This window comes from Blennius ocellaris (assembly GCF_963422515.1).
Source record: "Blennius ocellaris genome assembly, chromosome: 24".
NCBI classification, from domain to species: Eukaryota; Metazoa; Chordata; class Actinopteri; order Blenniiformes; family Blenniidae; genus Blennius; species Blennius ocellaris.
The window spans coordinates 13,582,994-13,602,273 of NC_137673.1; the positions used below are offsets into that span (position 1 = coordinate 13,582,994).

Below are 19,280 nucleotides of genomic sequence, written 5' to 3' on the forward strand. Positions count from 1 at the left end.
GGTTAAGGTACTACCTACTGGCAAAATTCTATATTGATTTTGTAATGTTTCTTATTATTATTAGGGACCTCGCGAAAGGCCGGGCCGTTTTGTAATTCGTACGTCGCCGACTAATCCGGTCACTCTCATGCCCCACACTGACCTCTACCTCAAATTCATGTCGGTGGAAGTTTTTGAAAAATCTTTCAGCTCTGTGTCATTCACACCAGAATTGAAGTAAAACCAGATTCGGGCTTGGGGGCATCTGCCGAGTATCTCCTGACATTTTCAGGTGGATCAGCTAGCTTGCGGCCTAGCATGCCCGTTAGCATGCTAACAAACATTGTCCGATTGAGCTCAAATTTGGTAGGTGGCCTAATGGGTGAGCTGCAGTCACAAATCACTAGCTAGATTTATATGCCCATCGCCAAGAATGACCACAGCCCCCTGACACCCCTGCTCGATTGTCTAGGTGACATTAAGGCTTGGTTAGCCCAGAATTTTTTAAAACTCAATTAGGGAAAAACCGAAATGATGGTATTTGGATCAGCCCTCACAGACTTGGGATCACTCAAAACTTATTTGCATCCCAAAGTCACCAGCCTTGGCGTCACCATAGACAGTGATTTTAGATTTTATAAACAGATAAATGGCGTTTTAAAATTGGGCTTTTATCATCTTCGACTTTTATCTAAGGTTAAGCCGTTTTTATCTTTTAATCTTTTTGAGCAAGTCGTGCACGCTTTTATTTCTTCTCGTCTGGACTACTGCAATGCACTTTATTCTGGCATTAGCCTCAAAGCACTTTCCCGCTTGCAGTTAGTCCAGAACGCTGCGACCCGACTTTTAACAGGGACCAAAAAACAAGAACACAGAACCCCTATCCTTGCACTGGCTCCCTGTTCATTTTAGAATTGATTTTAAAATTTTGTTGTTTGTTTTTAAAGCTTTGAATGGACTGGCCCCTCAGTATATTACAGACCTCATTCAAATTTAACAACCCCCCCGCGCTCGGAGGTCTGAGGGCTCCAGCTCGTGGGTCCAAAGACGAAGTGTAAAACCAGAGGGGACAGAGCGTTCTCTGTTGTCGGCCCTAAGCTGTGGAACGCTCTGCCCCTCCACGTCCGAACAGCCTCCACTTTAGACTGTTTTAAAGCTCGTCTTAAAACCCACTTTTACTCTCAGGCTTTTAACGCCGCGTGAGTCGTGTGGTCCCCTGTGTCCTTTATTTATTGTTTTATTTATTGTTCTCATTTATTTTATTGCTTTTCTAAGCGTCTTTATTTTTCTATTTATTCTTTTGAATTGTTTTATTCTTATTTGTAGTTTCTTAATGTGTTTGCAGTTTTTCATCTGTTTTGATTTTTATTTTATGATTTTATACTTATTTAGTGTTGGACTGTTTAGTTTTAAGTGCAGTATGTGAAGCACTTTGTAAACGCTTCGTTTTTAAAATGTGCTATATAAATAAAGTGGATTGGATTAGATAGCTGGTTTTGATGCCGTTTTTCAAAATAAAAGTCATAAAATTTTTTTAAAAAACATCAAAACTTCTAACTTAGTCTCTAGAGGATCGTGCCCACCCCGACGGGCAGTCTTTTGCGAGGTCCCAGCCAATGCTGCTTGCATCTTTACTTTCTTTCTGATTCTCAGATCAGATTGTCTCGTTTACGTGAAAACTCAATAAAGTAATGGGAAAGTTGTGCCAGATATTATTTCCCAAGATGTGACCTGATCAATTTCAGTGGACCAATCCCATAATGCTTTGCGTTGTGATTTTGCTGGTTGTGACAGACTCAATGAACTCCACAACCGGCTTTACCGGATCCCTGCCAGTATCTAAAATGAAATTAAATCGAGTGATTACGCTTGTGGTGCTTCTTTTTGAAGAAAAAAAAAAAGTACTTTCTCTTGTATTGACATAAAATTGTTTAATTGTACTTTTACTTGTGTATAATATTTCAGTACTCTTGTCACCTTTGCAGTGATGTTATCAGTGGATCTGTTTCAAAAAGCTGGATGTCATTTCCGTTCAGCAACTCAAATGTTATTTATAAGTTTTCTATTGCAAATGACTGGAATCATCTGCAACAGCTCTTAAGACTTTGCACTGGAAGAAGATGTTTCAGTTTAATGTACGTACGCTAAAGTTGGTCTGAGATATTCGATCAACTGAACAATAAGAGCACCTACCGATTCCACGAAAGCAGGTGTCCTCCGATCCTACACACTGCACTGTTTCAAACAACAAAGCAGTGGGGGGGGTAGTACCTGGACACGATCTTCCATTGGGTGATTGAACAGTTGGGACTGAAAAAAAACAATACATTGAGTTAGTATTTCAAAGTTTGTTGTGTGTTCTTTAGTTTACAATCCTTCTGGTTCAAATATGCTTACAGGGAATAGGTGTGTTGTTGCACTCATCTGTATCGCAGCAGTCAGCCATTGTAGTGAAGAATTGCCCGCCCGTGTTAGCCTCGATTAACATCATGCCCAGATTGGGACACGCTGTGGTACCGGCACAGTCCCTGAAGATTCTCTCTGATCCATCTGGTGCTATTGTCCAAACAAAGTTTAGTGAGATTCATGGAACACACAGCTCTGTGAAAAGACAATGTGAAGAGAACAGATACCTGTGACGAATGCATTAAAACACGCTACTTGGTCGTCGGAACATGTAATCGTTGATGGAGACGCACAAGTCGGATCAATTGCACTTGTGCATTGAATGCACCTGAGCCCTACGGCTGTAATGAGAACAGAAATAATAAAAATGATGTTGGCAGCAAAGCCTCAGGGGATCCTGCAAGTCTGAGCAGCGCATGGTTACCTGTGCCGGAGAGCACGCAGATGAGAGCCAGAGAGAGGATCAGCTTCATCTTGATGTTGAGGAGTTTGAGACACTATGAGTGCTGCATCTGTCTCCTGCCTTTTTATAGCACACAGGTGTGGAAATAATGGAGATATGAATGTGCAGGATGACTCTGCTAACACTCCCTATGTGAGCATTTAGATAATTTTTATTGGTGGATTGAAATGTTCTTCTGCTAAAAATAGTGTTGCACTTTGAACAATGGATTCTGAACTGACCTGTTCTTCAACCCTCTGAGTGGAGAGTCCAACAGGAGGAATGTTGTCGTGACAAAAAGCCGAGAATGTTGGTCCGGGTCAGATGATGTGGCGAACACGACCAAAACACACAAACAACAAAAAGAAACAATCCACTTCTGATTAAAACTATCTTGGTGTGGAATTGTGCACATAAACATTTAAACTCCACTCCATTAATTTCTCAATGTACTCTTATCTGGACCTAAATGAGGTGGGGGTGGGGGGGTGTGGCAGAGAGGTGGAGGCAATGCACTTGATTCACATCTCGTGCTAAAGGAGCAGTTTTGATTTGAATGAAGTTTCTGAGGGGAACTCCTCTCTCGTCGAATTCAATTTGTCTAAAAGGTAACAGAGACAGTCTGTTTAGTTTTACCCACAGCACAAATGTATGCATTTATATTCTTCAATCCTTGCAAATCTGTTTTGCAGCCGCAGACCTGACTGGGTGCAGTACTCTGATTCTGGATACAAGACAACCTCCCCTTTTCAAACCTGTTATCCATTAAAAAAAACACAACTACTGTTTATATTGGGACAAATAGAATTACTTTTTGGAGGTTTTTAATTATTGTTATTAAATGTTGTGTATAATGGAATAATCACCATATGAGTTAAATCTCTTTTAGTCATTATAAACTTTTATTTGTATGTTTATTTTAAGCTATCTCTTTCTTTGGCCTCTTTATGTATCGTTGAGGAGACGTGACTGCGTCAGAACATTAATTACAGGGCGGTTGTTTCTTCATTCTCACAGGGCGTCTGCGCAGACACTCCCTATCTGATTCTCTGGAGAATTTTTATGAGGAGCTTGAATTGTTCCGAAGTTACTTGGCAAGTGAATCTGAAGGCCATCAAGTCTGACACACCCTTGTTTACATGAACTGGAGTATGTTCAAAGTATTAAAATGTTCCCAGAATCTTGGTTGCCTGCTCCTCCAATCAGGTTTCAGGATTGGCTTCACCTGCTGGGGGTCTTGCTGAATCTCAGTTCTCTCTCCCTCCTGGAGCCCACCAGCCTAAGTTTGTTTGCTTCTGATTTGATCATGTTGATTTTAGCCTTGGATTCCTTTTGTTCAGTGTTCTCTATTAACTACATTCTGTCCACCTGTAGGAGTATGGCAGTGCGCTGCTCTCCACTCTCAGTGCCCAAGTGTGTGGCCGTTTTTTCACTTGGAAACCCGACGGTCAAAGTCTACATACAGTAATCAGGCTCTACTGTGCTTGGGATCATACAGTGTGATTGTCAAAGCCGTGGACAAGGGGGGCTGAAAAAAGTGTAAATGGAGTGAGCACAAATGGACATGGCTTTTCCTTAGCATATACCAGTGATAACTGTAAGATGCTGTTTAAATCGTCATTTGAATTTGGAAAATACAAACATGAACACATTCATTTTGCTAATTACTTCACCAAAATCACTCTTAAACATAATCACAACTCAGCAATAAAGTCAATCAGCAACAGGATGAACAGTAGCAAATATCAACAAGAAGGCCGTTGCTGGGCTAATCCCCCGCCAGAGGGCTTTATATTTTCTCACAAAGCAGCTCTAAGGCAGCACACTTGGTACACTAGAGGGTGTTCCATGGGTCCTAGTAGATCATTATGTAGAATCTGAAAGGTCTTCTTCATAAGCTATGTCAAAATACGTCTCCAGAGCCCAAAAGGTGTTTTTATGCACTTAGTGACCCTGTGACCTGATATGCAAATTAGGTCATGGTCACCATGGTGCCCCTTCTCCCCAGGGGAGTGTCCATGTGTGAAGTTTGGTGACTGTGGGCCCAGGAACTGCTGAGAAATGAGGAGAAATGTTTATATGAAAATACATGTATTGTGCAACCATGACGAGCAAACTTCAGACCCTACCAATCTTCAAGGTCAAGGTCAGGTCACTTGGTGTACTGGAGGTTATCCTTGGAGTGTGTATCATGTGTGTATAAAATTTCAGAGCCCTAGCTCAAAAACCTAGGCCTCCAGAGCCCAAAATGTGTTTTTAAGCACTTCGTGACCCTGTGACCTACTTAATATGCAAATTAGGTCAAGGTCACCATAGTATCCCTTCCCCCTCTGAGATGTATCCACATGTGAAGTTTGGTCACTGTGGGCCCAGGGGTTGCCGAGATATAGGTAGAAACGTTCGAACGTACGGACGTACGGAGACTGTGTCAAGATCCCCCTTCGGGGCCTATCGGCCACGGCGAGGGATAATTATTGCTATGTACATATACAACTGAAAATCATGTCCAAATAAATCAATACTAATTTTTCTCACACACTCTTTAGTGGCACACACACAGCATCCATTGCTAAAAAAGCAATACCATATGGCAAACAAACGTTTTTATTGCAAATACTTCCTGCAAATGGCTCAGAAACCAGCGTGGTCATGGCATGAGGTTAGCACATTTGCTAATAGAAGCTAGCAGAAACATATCATCAGAAAACTAAGATATGCACACACATATCATCATATGACTTTCTTGACACTCTTCTACAAATGCCATCATCGTCACAACTGAACATACAACTCTGGTGGGGCATTCCCACCTGAATAAAGAGTAAATACAGTGAGCACACTGTCACGGCTGGGAGCCGGTGCGTGGAGCTGGAACCCAAAAGCAGACCTCAAAGCAGATTAGGTGCAATTGTCAGTTTTATTGTGCAAACAGGGAGAAGGGGAGCTGGAACGGTGCGTGGCACCCCGTGGACTGGGGGTGCGGACGGCATACGGGGATCGCAGCCCGCAGTGCGGCACAGGCGGGAGACCCAGCAGCAGGGACGGTGCGCGGCACTCCGTGGGAGGAACGCGGACGGCGCACGGGGAAGGATGCTGCTGGACGCGCTGCGCGGACTGGGGAACGGCCGCAGGAACCGGGACGGGACTCTGGGGGGGCTTCTTGGAACCGGGACGGGACCCGGGGGGGCTTCTTGGAACCGGGACGGGACTCTGGGGGGCCTCTTGGAACCGGAACGGGACTCTGGGGGGCCTCTTGGAACCGGGACGGGACTCTGGGGGTACTCTCGGGGGCCTCTTGGAAACGGGACGGGACGGGACTCTGGGGGGCTTCTTGGAACCGGGACGGGGCCCGCGGGGACTCTGGGGGGGCTTCTTGGAACCGGGACGGGGCCTGGGGGGGCTCTGGGGGGCTTCTTGGAACCGGGACGGGGCCTGGGGGGGGCTCTGGGGGGCTTCTTCGAACCGGGACGGGGCCCGGGCGGGACTCTGGGGGACTTCTCCTTAGCGCATGCCAGTGATCACTGAAGAGGCCAGGCGTGTCCTTCCTGTAGTTCACTTCCTGAATGTGTTCTCTGCTGGGACACTCCAGCAACGACTGCTTTTTTTTATAATTGCACAATATCTTTATTTTGGTGGGTAAAGGTCAAACTCACCGTGCGTTTCTTTTTTTTCTTTCTTTCTTTTTAATAAAAAAAAAGACATTTTTAAATACATTACAGTCATTCCAATGTGCTTTTACAGAGAAAATAGAAAAGCCCAACATATCCACATGAGCAGCAGGCGTGTTTGTGACTGTGGAAAGAAAAACTCCTCCAACAGAGAGAAACTTTGTAGAAACCAGAGTCAGAGGTGGCGGCATTCTGCGGACCGGTTGGGGTGAAAGGATAGAGGAGAGGAGAGGAGAGGATAGGATAGGAGAGGAGAGGATTGAGGAGAGGAGAGGAGAGGATTGAGGAGAGGAGAGGAAAGGAAGGACAGAGAAAGACTTGGTGGGGAGATACATACAATACCCTTGTTAGTGCTACATACATTTCTTTCCCATTATAATACAATAATCACAGTGACCCAAATATTTTCCAACTGCCTTGAAACTAAACCAGCCTGAGCAACAACAGAGCAAAAGACCTCCCCAACTCCCAGCAGAGGCTGTGGGGGGAGATATGGCCACACGCCTGATGGGCTGTGCGCCGAGACACCTCCTCCTAGCGGCGGGCTGCAAAACTACCCTTCCTTTGACCAAAGCGCCTTGTCTTGAGATATGTTGTTGAGATATGTTCTAAACTGTCTGTGCTCATGCTTCAATGTGTCTGAGGTGGATTTTTTTTCTAATTACAGACTGTAATCTGTCTGTTTTTCCTCCTCTCCTCACCTCTTGTTGTCCTTCTTTTCCCCAAACTTTCTATGTAGTTTCGTTCTACCTGTTACAATGACAATTAATGCAATTCATCTCAATTCAATGAGGGTTTTTTTCATGCATCACTCAGTATATTTAGTTGATAAAACTTTCAGACTGGATTAAATTTCACCTCCGTTGAAAAGAGAGCGAGAGAGAGAGAGAGAGAGAGAGAGAGAGAGAGAGAGAGAGAGTTGACTTGACCTTTAGTAAACCAAAATTGACATTTCAATAAACTGTTTAGCCACCATTTCCTTAGAAAACTTGATATCCTCCCAAACTCGTACCCTCATCAAAGATAAAATCAAACTGAGCAGATGGACGAGCCCCTGTTGTTTTCCTTTTTCTTCTCTAATACCTTCATTTTCAATATTATTAATGTTGATAATTTTTCTTCTTTTTGTTCTTAGTGTTGATATTCTTATTATTGTGTGCTTAAACTTTCACTCTTTTAATGTTATTATTAAAAATTGTTTCAGTGTGAAAACGCCACTAAAAGCCTTCACTGTACAGTATACTGTGTCTAATTATTTAGCTGCGACAGATAAAGGACTTGACTCAACAAAGAGCCATCTTGGCTGCTCTTATCAGGAAGTTCAGCAGGTTGAATAAGACAAATTCTCGGACATTTAAAAAAAGCACTTCCTCTTTGTAGCGTACAGATCATGACTAATTGAGGACATGTGAATGTGTTAATTACAGGGTGTCGCAGGATGACTGTGCTGACACTCCTTATCTGATTATTTTGAGAATTTCTATTGATTGAAATGTTTTGCTGGCAAAAACAACTGCGTGCACTTTGAACAATGGATTCCTTACCAGCTTGCAGATTGAGTTCACATGTGAACACAAACAAAAAACACTATAAACCAGACAGACAGGTACTTGGTCAAGTGACAAAGGAAAATTAAAGCTGCAAGCAGCATTGGACGGAACCTCGCAAAAGACTGCCCGTCGGGGGGGGGGGGGGGGGGGGGGCTATGAACGGTTGATAATAATTTTTTAAGTAAAAAAAAAATTAAAAAAATTTGTGACTTTTATTTTGAAAAAACTGCATCAAAACTAGCTAATTAGCTAGTGATTTGTGATTGCAGCGCCCCCATTAGGCTACCTACCAAATTTCAGCTCAATCGAACAATGTTTGTTAGCATAGTAACGGGCATGCTAGGCCGCAAGCTAGCCGATCCACCTGATAATCTCAGGGTGGTAATCACCAGAAGGCCCCGATCCCGAATCTGGTCTTACTTCAATTCTAGTGTGAATGACACAGCAATTATGGAACAATAAATGTTTTTCAAAAAATTCCACCGACATGAATTACATGGCCTCAGGCCAGGCCTCCTACAGAGGTCAGTGCGATACATGACAGTGACCTTTGTCGGCGGTGTACGAAGGTGTGAATGACGCAGCACTTATGGAACATGAAAGATTTTTCAATAAATGCCAGCTTCATGAACCACTGTCTTTATTCTCTGAGCCTCACACACAATCTGTGTTTTTCTTTTTTCTTTTTAAATGAAGACAATGTTTGGAATCCTACTGAAGCTACTTGTCACGACTTGCTGTCTTATTAATGTTACAAGGGTGAATGAAATGTCAATCTCTTTGATGTCAGGAACTCTGAAATTCTTCACCTTTTTCAATGAATTCTGTTAATTATTAGTAATTTTACTATTAATTAAAATTCTAAATGTAACTTTTAGCATATCTTGATGAGACTGATATAAGTTGTCATCATTTCCTGATCTGATGCATCAGATTCTATTTTTAATTTAATAATTAATGACTTCTTTGATCTTTACTAAGCAGTGTTACCACAGTTACCTTGAAAAAGTAATCCGATTATTAGTTACTCTTTTAAAATGTAGTTTAATGACATTTACTGATTACTTGTTTTTAAGAATAACTACGTTACATTATGAGTAACTTTTTAGCTACAGCAGCCGACAACATGCCCCCCGTCTCAAAATAAATAGGACAAGAGGTTTTTCTAAAAACTCAGTTCTGATCACTGCCTGGCCTCCTGATACATATTTAACCTTTGACCTTCATTCTCTGTTCTATTTATATCTGACTCACTTTTATTATCACATTTTTACTATTACTGATATTTATTTACCGGTGATGGAGTTGTAGTCTGTTGTTGATCTATTTATATATTTATCTATTTATAGATTTGCACTATTTGACCTTTTAATTATCCCGTCGGGGACAAATAAAGTCTTTCATTAATTGATTGAAAAAGAAAAAAAACTATAATAATTCAACACCTCTACAGTTGTTATTGTTGCAATGATATAATTTATTGTTGACATTTCTAGGTTCCAATTCTTTTGTGTCACCTGAACGCACCGTTAGAGTGACTTGGTCTGTCCTCTCTGTGTCTCATTACAGTCTTTCTGCATGTCAACTCTCTGACTGTGAAGTGATCTGCGGAGTGTCAGTGGTGCAGTGTGAAGAGCTGAGGGAGTCCAGCATCGAACCAGGGTTCCTCCTCCTCCTCCTACTCCTCCTCTTTAAACAGTTGTCAAACCTTTCTATTCCATTCTGCTCAATAACTCCAGGAACTTTTCGTCTCTAGTTGTTTCTGATTGGACACTGAAGGAAACTTCAGTGCAGGATGGAAGCTGGAGATAAAAAAAAGATTTCAACGACGCTTCTTCGTTTGGTTAAAAAATGTTTAACATCGAATAGGATGACATCAAAAAAAATCAAAAGCTGACGACATGACAGGGTGAGAGAAGCGACTTCCAATATGCAACTCTGACACACAAAGGAAACTCCGTCGCATATTTGGTCAGCAACATGTGCCACTAATTAGTTCACGACATTAAACATCACTGACGCCATAGCGTCTGTGGTCCCACTTCTGACACCTCCTAACTTCCTGACGGCCAAACGGGAGATATATGGTGGAACATCTGGCCTACCATTTGCCTCTGTCCTGTCTCTGCTCAGACTCCTTGGAGCCGGCCTGCATGTCACAAAGAAGAGCAGCATGATAGTAAAATAAAGAATAAAACATATATGAGAAGATATAAGAAAATATACTTCAACACAATAAAAACACAGAAACTAACAGTGCAGTCAGTCTTCACTGTTTCCTGTCAGACTGAAATGTTCCTTTTATCAAGAGATTAGATTTCAATCCCAGGAATGGATGAAACAATAACGATCTAACCGGTGCAGAGCGGCGGCAGCTTCTCGCTTCTCCTACGATTGTCTTGAACCTCCATTGGACTGGAGGACACAGGGAGTCCCTCTGGAGCCAGAGGACCACTGACCACTGTGGGTTCATGTCCTCCTTCACCTCCTCCGTCACTTCTGAGCTCCTGGGAGTCTGAGCAGGGTTCTGGGAGAACCTGGAGCACCAAGCATCCAGGTACCTGCTCAGTGAGTGTGAGAGAGGGACCAGGAGGCCACTCATCAGTAAACTACCCCCCCACCCCCCCCACCCCGCTCCACCCTGGACCAGTTGGAGGAGATGACCTGGTCCGCCCTGTAAAGCACTGCTGCTGCTACCAGATCCTCCAGCGGCCCCTCAGATAGCGCCCCCCCCTGGTTTTTAAAGGATGTATTTCAGATGGTTGGTCCATTATTAAATGTTCCTTGTCCACTGGAATCTTCCTCTCGTCTTGTAAACATGCAACTATTTGGCCCTTTTAAAGAAGCCCTCAGTGGACCCCCGTGTTTTAACTAATTCTAGGCCTAACTAGAAACTGTTCTTCTTAATCAAACATGTTTTAGAAACAAACCGTTGAGCGCTTGTGCTGCCGGTCACCAGAGCAGGCCCACATTTGCTCTCTGTACCAACACGGAAGTGTTGTTGACTTTAAACGTTTGACTATAGATATAAAAAACTTCACCTGTGACATGCCTGCATCTACAGCCTACAGCTGGTTCAGGATACAGGAAGTAGCTGGTTGTGGATACAGGAAGTAGTTGGTTCTAAATGCCGGAAGTAGCCGGTTCAGGATACAGGAAGTAGTTGGTTCTAAATGCCGGAAGTAGCCGGTTCAGGATACAGGAAGCAGTTGGTTCTAAATACTGTAAGTAGCTGGGTCAGGATACAGGAAGCCGCTGGTTCTGGAAAAAGGAAGTAGTTGGTTCTAGATACAGGAAGCAGCAGGTCCTGGATACAGGAAGTAGTTGGTTCTAGATACAGGAAGTCGTTGGTTCGAGATACAGGAACGAGCTGGTTCTGGATACAGGATGTAGTTAGTTCTGGACACAGGAACTAGCTGGTTCTGGATACAAGGAGCAGCTGGTTCTATATACAGGAAGCAGCTGGTTCTGGATACAGGATGTAGTTGGTTCTGGACACAGGAACTAGTTGGTTCTGGATACAAGGAGCAGCTGGTTCTATATACAGGAAGCAGCTGCTTCTGGATACAGGATGTAGTTGGTTCTGGACACAGGAACTAGTTGGTTCTGGATACAAGGAGCAGCTGGTTCTATATACAGGAAGCAGCTGGTTCTGGATACAGGAAGTAGCTGGTTCTGGATACAGGAAGTAGCTGATTCTGGATACAGGAAGCAGCTGGTTCTAAATACTGGAGGTAGCTGGTTCAGGACACAGGAAGTAGCTGGTTCTGGATACTGGAAGTAGCTGGTTCTGGATACAGGAAGTAGCTGGTTGTGGATACAGGAAGTAGCTGGTTCTGGATACAGGAAGTAGCTGGTTGTGGATACAGGAAGTAGCTGGTTCTGGATACAGGAAGTAGCTGGTTCTGGATACAGGAAGTAGCTGGTTCTGGATACAAGGAGCAGCTGGTTCTATATACAGGAAGCAGCTGGTTCTGGATACAGGATGTAGTTGGTTCTCGACACAGGAACTAGTTGGTTCTGGATACAAGGAGCAGCTGGTTCTATATACAGGAAGTAGCTGGTTCTGGATGCAAGAAGTAGCTGGTTCTGGATACAGGAAGTAGCTGATTCTGGATACAGGAAGCAGCTGGTTCTGGATACAGGAAGTAGCTGGTTCTGGATACAGGAAGTAGCTGATTCTGGATACAAGGAGCAGCTGGTTCTATATACAGGAAGCAGCTGGTTGTGGATACAGGAAGTAGCTGGTTCTGGATACAGGAAGTAGCTGATTCTGGATACAGGAAGTAGCTGGTTCTATATACAGGAAGTAGCTGGTTCTGGATGCAAGAAGTAGCTGGTTCTGGATACAGGAAGTATCTGGTTCTGGATACAGGAAGTAGCTGGTCCTGGATACAAGGAGCAGCTTGTTCTATATACAGGAAGCAGCTGGTTCTGGATACAGGAAGTAGCTGATTCTGGATACAGGAAGTAGCTGGTTCTATATACAGGAAGTAGCTGGTTCTGGATGCAAGAAGTAGCTGGTTCTGGATACAGGAAGTAGCTGGTTCTGGATACAGGAAGTATCTGGTTCTGGATACAGGAAGTAGCTGGTCCTGGATACAAGGAGCAGCTTGTTCTATATACAGGAAGCAGCTGGTTCTGGATACAGGAAGTAGCTGATTCTGGATACAGGAAGTAGCTGGTTCTATATACAGGAAGTAGCTGGTTCTGGATGCAAGAAGTAGCTGGTTCTGGATACAGGAAGTAGCTGGTTCTGGATACAGGAAGTAGCTGGTTCTGGATACAGGAAGCAGTTGTCCCATAGTGACCGTCTGGTCAGTGGTTGTGGAAATCACAATCTGCAGATGAAGATCAAGATTCTTCATTTTTTTTAAATGTATTCAATCATTTCTTAAAAAGTTTTTCTGTATGTCTTTGTGAAGCACTGGGAAACAAATGTTTAAGACCAAACATCTGTTTCTGTCAGTAGACAAAGTGTTTGCAAACTCACGTCTCTGCACCCATTGGGAAGATCAAACAGTTATATTAATAGTATAACTCATGATACCTACATTCCACCGTCATCTTCTGCATCCGCCGCCATCTGCAGCAGTGAGGCGCCGTGTGCAAAAGACGTGGCTCTAAGAGACGATCCTTCATAGTGAACCAACAAGAGCCGCCTCCCGTTGCGGGAAGTCGACTCTCAACATTTTTCCTTTTGTTGCTCGGCTCTGCTCACGTCAGAACTTTGTTTCTTTCAACATCCATGGTAACCGGCCAGCCAATCACACGTGAGGATGTAGACGAGGACATGTGAAGAGCAGACTCTCACACAGAGGAACCAGTTCCACAGGATCTTCATTCCAGTGTTCAAGGAGCAGTGAAGGCGTCCAGCAGGGCTCAGAGCCAAAGTCCACAACATGAGCTCAGGTTCACCGTGAGAAACGTCGACACACCAGGCAAACAATGACGAAGCTGTTCCAACTTCCACTAGATCAGTGGTTCTCAATTATTTTCTGTCATGCCCCCCCAAGAGGACAGAATTTTTTTCATCCCCCCCCCCCGAATTGTACTACCATTGCGAACCTGATAATATTTATTTATTTATCTGTATAAACCATGTATGAGTTGCTGGCACCAGCATGCTGCATACAATCGCCTGATTATCAAAATAAATTAATAAAATGAGCTGAGAGCACCTTAAAGCAATCTCCAAGTTTAGTTTATGAATTGTGATTCTCAAAACAGAAAAAGTGCAAATGATTCACCGGGATGTGCATTTTTAAAAACTTAACACAGTGTTGGGATCTGTAGGACCACAGAAAGTTTGTTCATTTCTGGGGAGAGACAATATTCATTTGTCATGAGACGCAGTCATGACATGAATTCTGACCCAGGAATGTGATGGCCTTTCACACCTAGAGTGGGGAAGGGGGGGGGACATTCTCCAGGACCTTCCTCCCCCCCTTTCTGCTCAAGACTCTTCCCCTATGCATTCAGCCAGTCACTGATTGGTTAAAGCTCTCAGGCTTTGACACCTCTGAATCCACACGTGGAACAAAGGCTTTCAGCCAGCCTCCATTCTCTCTCTCTTGCAAGAGACTCTTGCAAAGCAAACTCCAAGGAGGTGGGTTGCTGCAGAGCAGCTCATCCAGTGTTAGCACACAGCTAACACGAGAGGCCGGCAACCAGAGGCCTCCACTCCTCAACTCTTCTGCTGACCTGGCCACGAGGGTCAGACCTTCCCCTGATCCAGAGACCAGCACCCAGAGTCTGCTCTCCAGGGAAACCAACCGGTTCCTCCAGGACGGGACCAGGGACCCTCACAGAACTTCTTTGTGTTTTTCCTGAACAAGCAGGAAAACCATCACGGACCTGAGCGACCAGCTCCTCAGTCTGAACAAAGGAACAACCAGGCGCTGTAAGAAGGACTCCTGAAACACCAACTCCATCTTCTTCTCCTCAGCCTGCAGAACCAGCAACCACAGTTAGCAGGAGGTGCTAACTACAGGAGAAGACACCAGTTTCCCTCCAGCAGGACAACAACTGAACTCCTTCAAGGAAGTGGTAACAACTGGGCATTACCTGAGATTAGTTCAACTTGATGCTATGCATAGAACTGTTTAACTTTTATGAAGATGTGTTGATTCTGTTACAGTGATTGAGTTCTATAGATAATGATATTAGGAGCCGTTATCAACTTGTAAACCAACGTTAGCTCTGCCACAGACACAGGGTCTGCATGCTAATCTGCTTTACTAACTTGTTAACTCGCAACCCTACACATATCACATCAAAGACAACATCACACAGTAACTGAACACCATCTGACGACTCCTGACGTTTTACAAGACAAATCGCATTCACATAAACTCATTCTAGAAATGGTCCTTTAGCAGAGACACACCAGAAGCAGATGCTGTGGCTAGCTTCTATTGTTCTTTTGCTATCAGCACATGGCCGAGCTGTAAAGGACAGACCTCCTGTTCTCTGACAACCTCCATTTGGAATGTAGTTTCTTGTGATCCGCCATCTTGTTTTGTAGTTCCATCACACGTCACACACACACACTCCCTCCAACTCTCTCTCTCTCTTTCTCTCTCCACACACACACACACATGCACCTACACACACCCAGCTGTATATAGGTAGTTAGAATCTGTGTTTTATTTGTTTTCATTGTTAATAAATATATTTTTGGAATCATACTTGCTGTTTTATTAATGAGCACAAAGGTGAATGAAATGTCGACTCTTCTGTGTCAGAACTCCAAAATCCTTCAAGCTTTACTATTAATTCTGGTAATTGTAATTAATTTAACTATTAATTCAAATTCCTGATTAACTGTTTAGTATATCTTATGAGACTGATATAACTGAATTGACTATCATTTCCTGTTATGACAGGTGGTGCTCCGAGGTTCTGATACAGATCAGATTTAATTTCAACAACATTATTAATAACTATCTTTGATAATTATTAATCATTATCGATAGCCAACCAAAACATAAATAGTGATCCATATGAGGACATAATGGTCCCAACACTGTCTATGTTGTCCCAAGCCAAGGTGGCTTGCACATAAGGCTGGATTTCATCAGGTAGGACAACTACATTTTCATTCTGGGAGGCCATTTTGTGTAAACAAAGTGCTGTTTCAATTTCCTCCACTTGGGAATAAGAGACTCCATGTCCAAGATGATTCATAATTTGCACCAGTTGTACATTGCCTGTCAGTGACTTGATAGCATATGGCAGAAGTATATGTTTGGGTGGCTTCAGTTTTGCATTTGTCACTCCATAGACTATATATTGACCAATGGAGCTCACAGGGCGCTGAATTCTAAGTGACAGTGTTGAGGAACCTTCTTTCTGACCTCCAAAAAGAATGTACAGAAACAGCTGTAGACCATCTGGAATGTAGGAGGAGATATTCTTCATTTCTGATGGAAGTGGAGGCCATACATCTGTCACCTTGTGCTCTTGGATTTTGCTTCTCAGATGACGGCCTTTCAGGCTTTCTGTCAGCTCTTCAAGCCTGTCTGTTAGAATAGCATTTCCTTTCACTACATCAGACATAGACAGGTTATCAGGGAATACAAGTACTTTTCCCTTATCATCAGAAAGGAAATGAAGACTTTCCCCAAATTCTACTGCCAGCTTTCTTCTGATGTGCTTCTTTGTGGATGCACTAGCCTGTTGGATGCCTTCTTCCTTCATCCATGCAATGAGAAGGTTTGTTAACTCTGCAAGTTTCAAGACCCTGGCTTTACCAAATATATCTTCTCTGATGAAAGCAAACAATTTATCATATGAAGACATTTCTGCTCTTGCATATTTGGCCATTTGGCTATGATGTCTCTTCAGAACCACTTGATAGGAGAGGGTATGAAGTCTTTCTTGTATATTCACGATAACATGATCGGTGATATTGGGCTTCTGCTGCCACCATGTCCCTTGATACTATAGCTAACATCCTGCTATCTTGCTTAGTTGTTGCTGCATCCCTGACAGCTTCATCAGATCTTAGCTCTACACATTGAGTCAATTTTTCCCTACTGTTGCTGTTTTTTAGGTATTTGCTTTCTTTCTGACAAAATATACATACTGGGTCATACACTCTGGAAGACTCTGACCCTGAAGATGATCTCCTATGAAGAATCCTTTGTCCTTTTTGGACATCCTGTCTGCTGTCATCTTCTTTGTTTGCAGCCTTTATTTTCTCCAATGCTTTTTTCATGGTGAATAGACTCCGACATTTCCGATGATACCAAATTTCTGGAACATCATCCTCTTGAACTGTTTTGGCAATATCAAGGATTGGTTTATGATTCCGAATCTCTGCTGCTCTGAGTAAGGTTTTCCATGATTCACTGCCTTTCAGAGAAGATAAATTGGCATTCACGGCTTCCTCAGAACAATGAATTATGCATGTTGGAATGGTCTTGGCTCGCTTTGAAGGACCAGGCCCATCACCTGTATCAGCACCCCCACAAGCACCACCACCAGTGGCCAAGTCTATTACACCACCACCGTCCATATTACCACCACCTTCTACAGTGCTACACTACTATCTACTCTGGTCTACTTTAAGTAACCTGAAAGAAAAAGAAAAGATCATTAGAATCAGTTGCATCACTGTAAAGGTGAACAAACAACAAACATATAACAATGCCATCCTGATAATCCAGGATTGCTGCATAGAAGTGTGTAACCTAAAAAATTGCAGTAAAATGATAAAAACACTGAATTCTGATTTTAGAGTAACAACATCGAAGCAGCAGGTCGATACATAACAGTCTGGCACGAGGTAGCTTCAAATTCTTGCAAGTACTGATTAAATAGCACCTATGCTACTGAAAGTAGCATAGAAAAATCCATTAAAGTGGGACATTATGATCACCATTATGACAGACAATGCTGAAAACACATCACAAGTTAAGACTTAAACCAGATTTATTTAAGAACTTGTCACCTTTTAAAAGATAACTTGAGCATTCATAATATCACATTCAACGTCACATTTGCAGATAACATTAAGATTCTATGGACATTGTGATTCATGTATTATTCCAAAATACATTTCAAATGTTTTGCAATCTAAAGCAGGCTGATTGTATTTGAGACGGATGCAAAAGTATAATTTCTGCACCAAAATGTTTATAATATCATCCAATCCCATATACTTTCAATGGCATTAAGCTGCAAATAGTAATTGGCTCATACAGGTGAAAAGCTGCCGAAATGGCAAGGCTATCGTGCATTTTTGGCTTTCTAGTGGCATAAGGAACAAAACTATATAGGTGGGATTTTGCCCCTAAAAGTGGTACCGACCAACCTATCTGGCTCATGGACTAATAGTGCAGGGTAGAAATGAGACACTTTGAGTATGAAGGAGTTGGTGACACAGTGAAGCACCCAGGGAGCTGATGGGGTCAAAGGTCATGGTCTGGACCCACAGTGGTGACCACTCACCTGGGAGACTCACAATTGAGAGCTTCCCCTGAGATTAAGAGTCTCATGCTCTACCGACTGAGCTAGCCAGGCACCTTGTTCTGTCCTCATGGAAGGTTCCCTGTAAAACCCTACACAGAAGACGACCACTGTTGACTGAGACTTGTTCACATTGTAAAAACTCCATTGTTGTCAGTGTGTCTGCTGCTGTTGTGTAAAAGTAAGACTTTTCTTGAACAGACAAGTTGTTGTCACTTGGAACGTTGTTGTGTAAATGGGATCTAAGACTCAGGTCAGAACCGACCCGTTAACATGTGACTGTCAGTCATTGAAATATCCATCAGTGTGTTATAGAAGGTCTTCAAGTTTCAATAAGCAATACAGACACACTTTTAACTGTTGTGTTACAAAACATGAATTTTATTTTATTCTCAATGTCAAAAACATGAGCAAGGCTTTTTCACAAAACATGTGAAAACAAGCATGCTGATCCTCTGAAACACACACACACACACACACACACACGCACACGCACACGCACACGCACACGCACACACACACACACACACACACACACACACACACACACACACACACACACACACACACACAGATCAGGATTCACTCTGATAGGATCAAAGGATATCAGCGTCTGTTGCAGATCAAAGCATTGTCTTCAGCATTCACACAATAAAGGCCAATTCATGGTCCATAAGAAGAAGAAGAAAGTTCAGCACTCCAGGATCCTGCTGAACAAAATGACATCATTTCCTTGGACCAGCTCCTTGTGGCTGAAGAAATGAGTTTGGGCTGTGCCGACCGTCCTGGACCAACTGTTGAGGAGCTGCACTGCACAAACTTCAGCACTGACGTGTGCTGAGCATGCGTGTTCCAGCTCGCTAATAACTATCAGTCATATTTTAATCACATTAACTTGTAACATCGCTACTGCAGGAGCACCGCAGCTTGTTGAAATGTCGGAGTGCAGGCTTACGTGATGCACCTGAACGCATCACGAAAAGCACCAACTCCTGCAGTTAAAACCAGACCAACATGGCCGCTCATACAAAAACTCTCTTTTATTTCTGAATCAGTTCAGTGAAATGTATTTCTGAAAGCACTGGAGAGGAGAAATAAACTGCAGTGAAAAGTTACAACGCTGCTTTACAGACGTGTGGCTGCTGTGAAATAAACAAGAACAAGAACGTTTTCAGAAAGTTGCATTCTCACAATTTCTATGGAACTTTTCAAAAAGTCTAGTTCTCCAGCAAAGTGTTTAGAATGTGTCACCTCTTGTTG

The 19,280-nt window shown here is 43.0% G+C and overlaps 1 protein-coding gene and 1 long non-coding RNA gene across 3 annotated transcripts in view; both read right to left on the minus strand.

Moving 5' to 3' along the window:
- LOC308147483 (NACHT, LRR and PYD domains-containing protein 12-like) overlaps window positions 1–19,280 on the minus strand; it is a 104,475-nt gene that overhangs the window by 31,479 nt on the left and 53,716 nt on the right. The window lies entirely within an intron of this gene.
- On the minus strand, window positions 1,914–2,877 carry LOC308147485. Its single transcript, XR_013937157.1, has 4 exons — window positions 2,810–2,877; window positions 2,613–2,726; window positions 2,377–2,535; window positions 1,914–2,289 (listed from the first exon to the last, which is right to left on the minus strand). It is a non-coding gene; the product is annotated as an uncharacterized lncRNA (long non-coding RNA).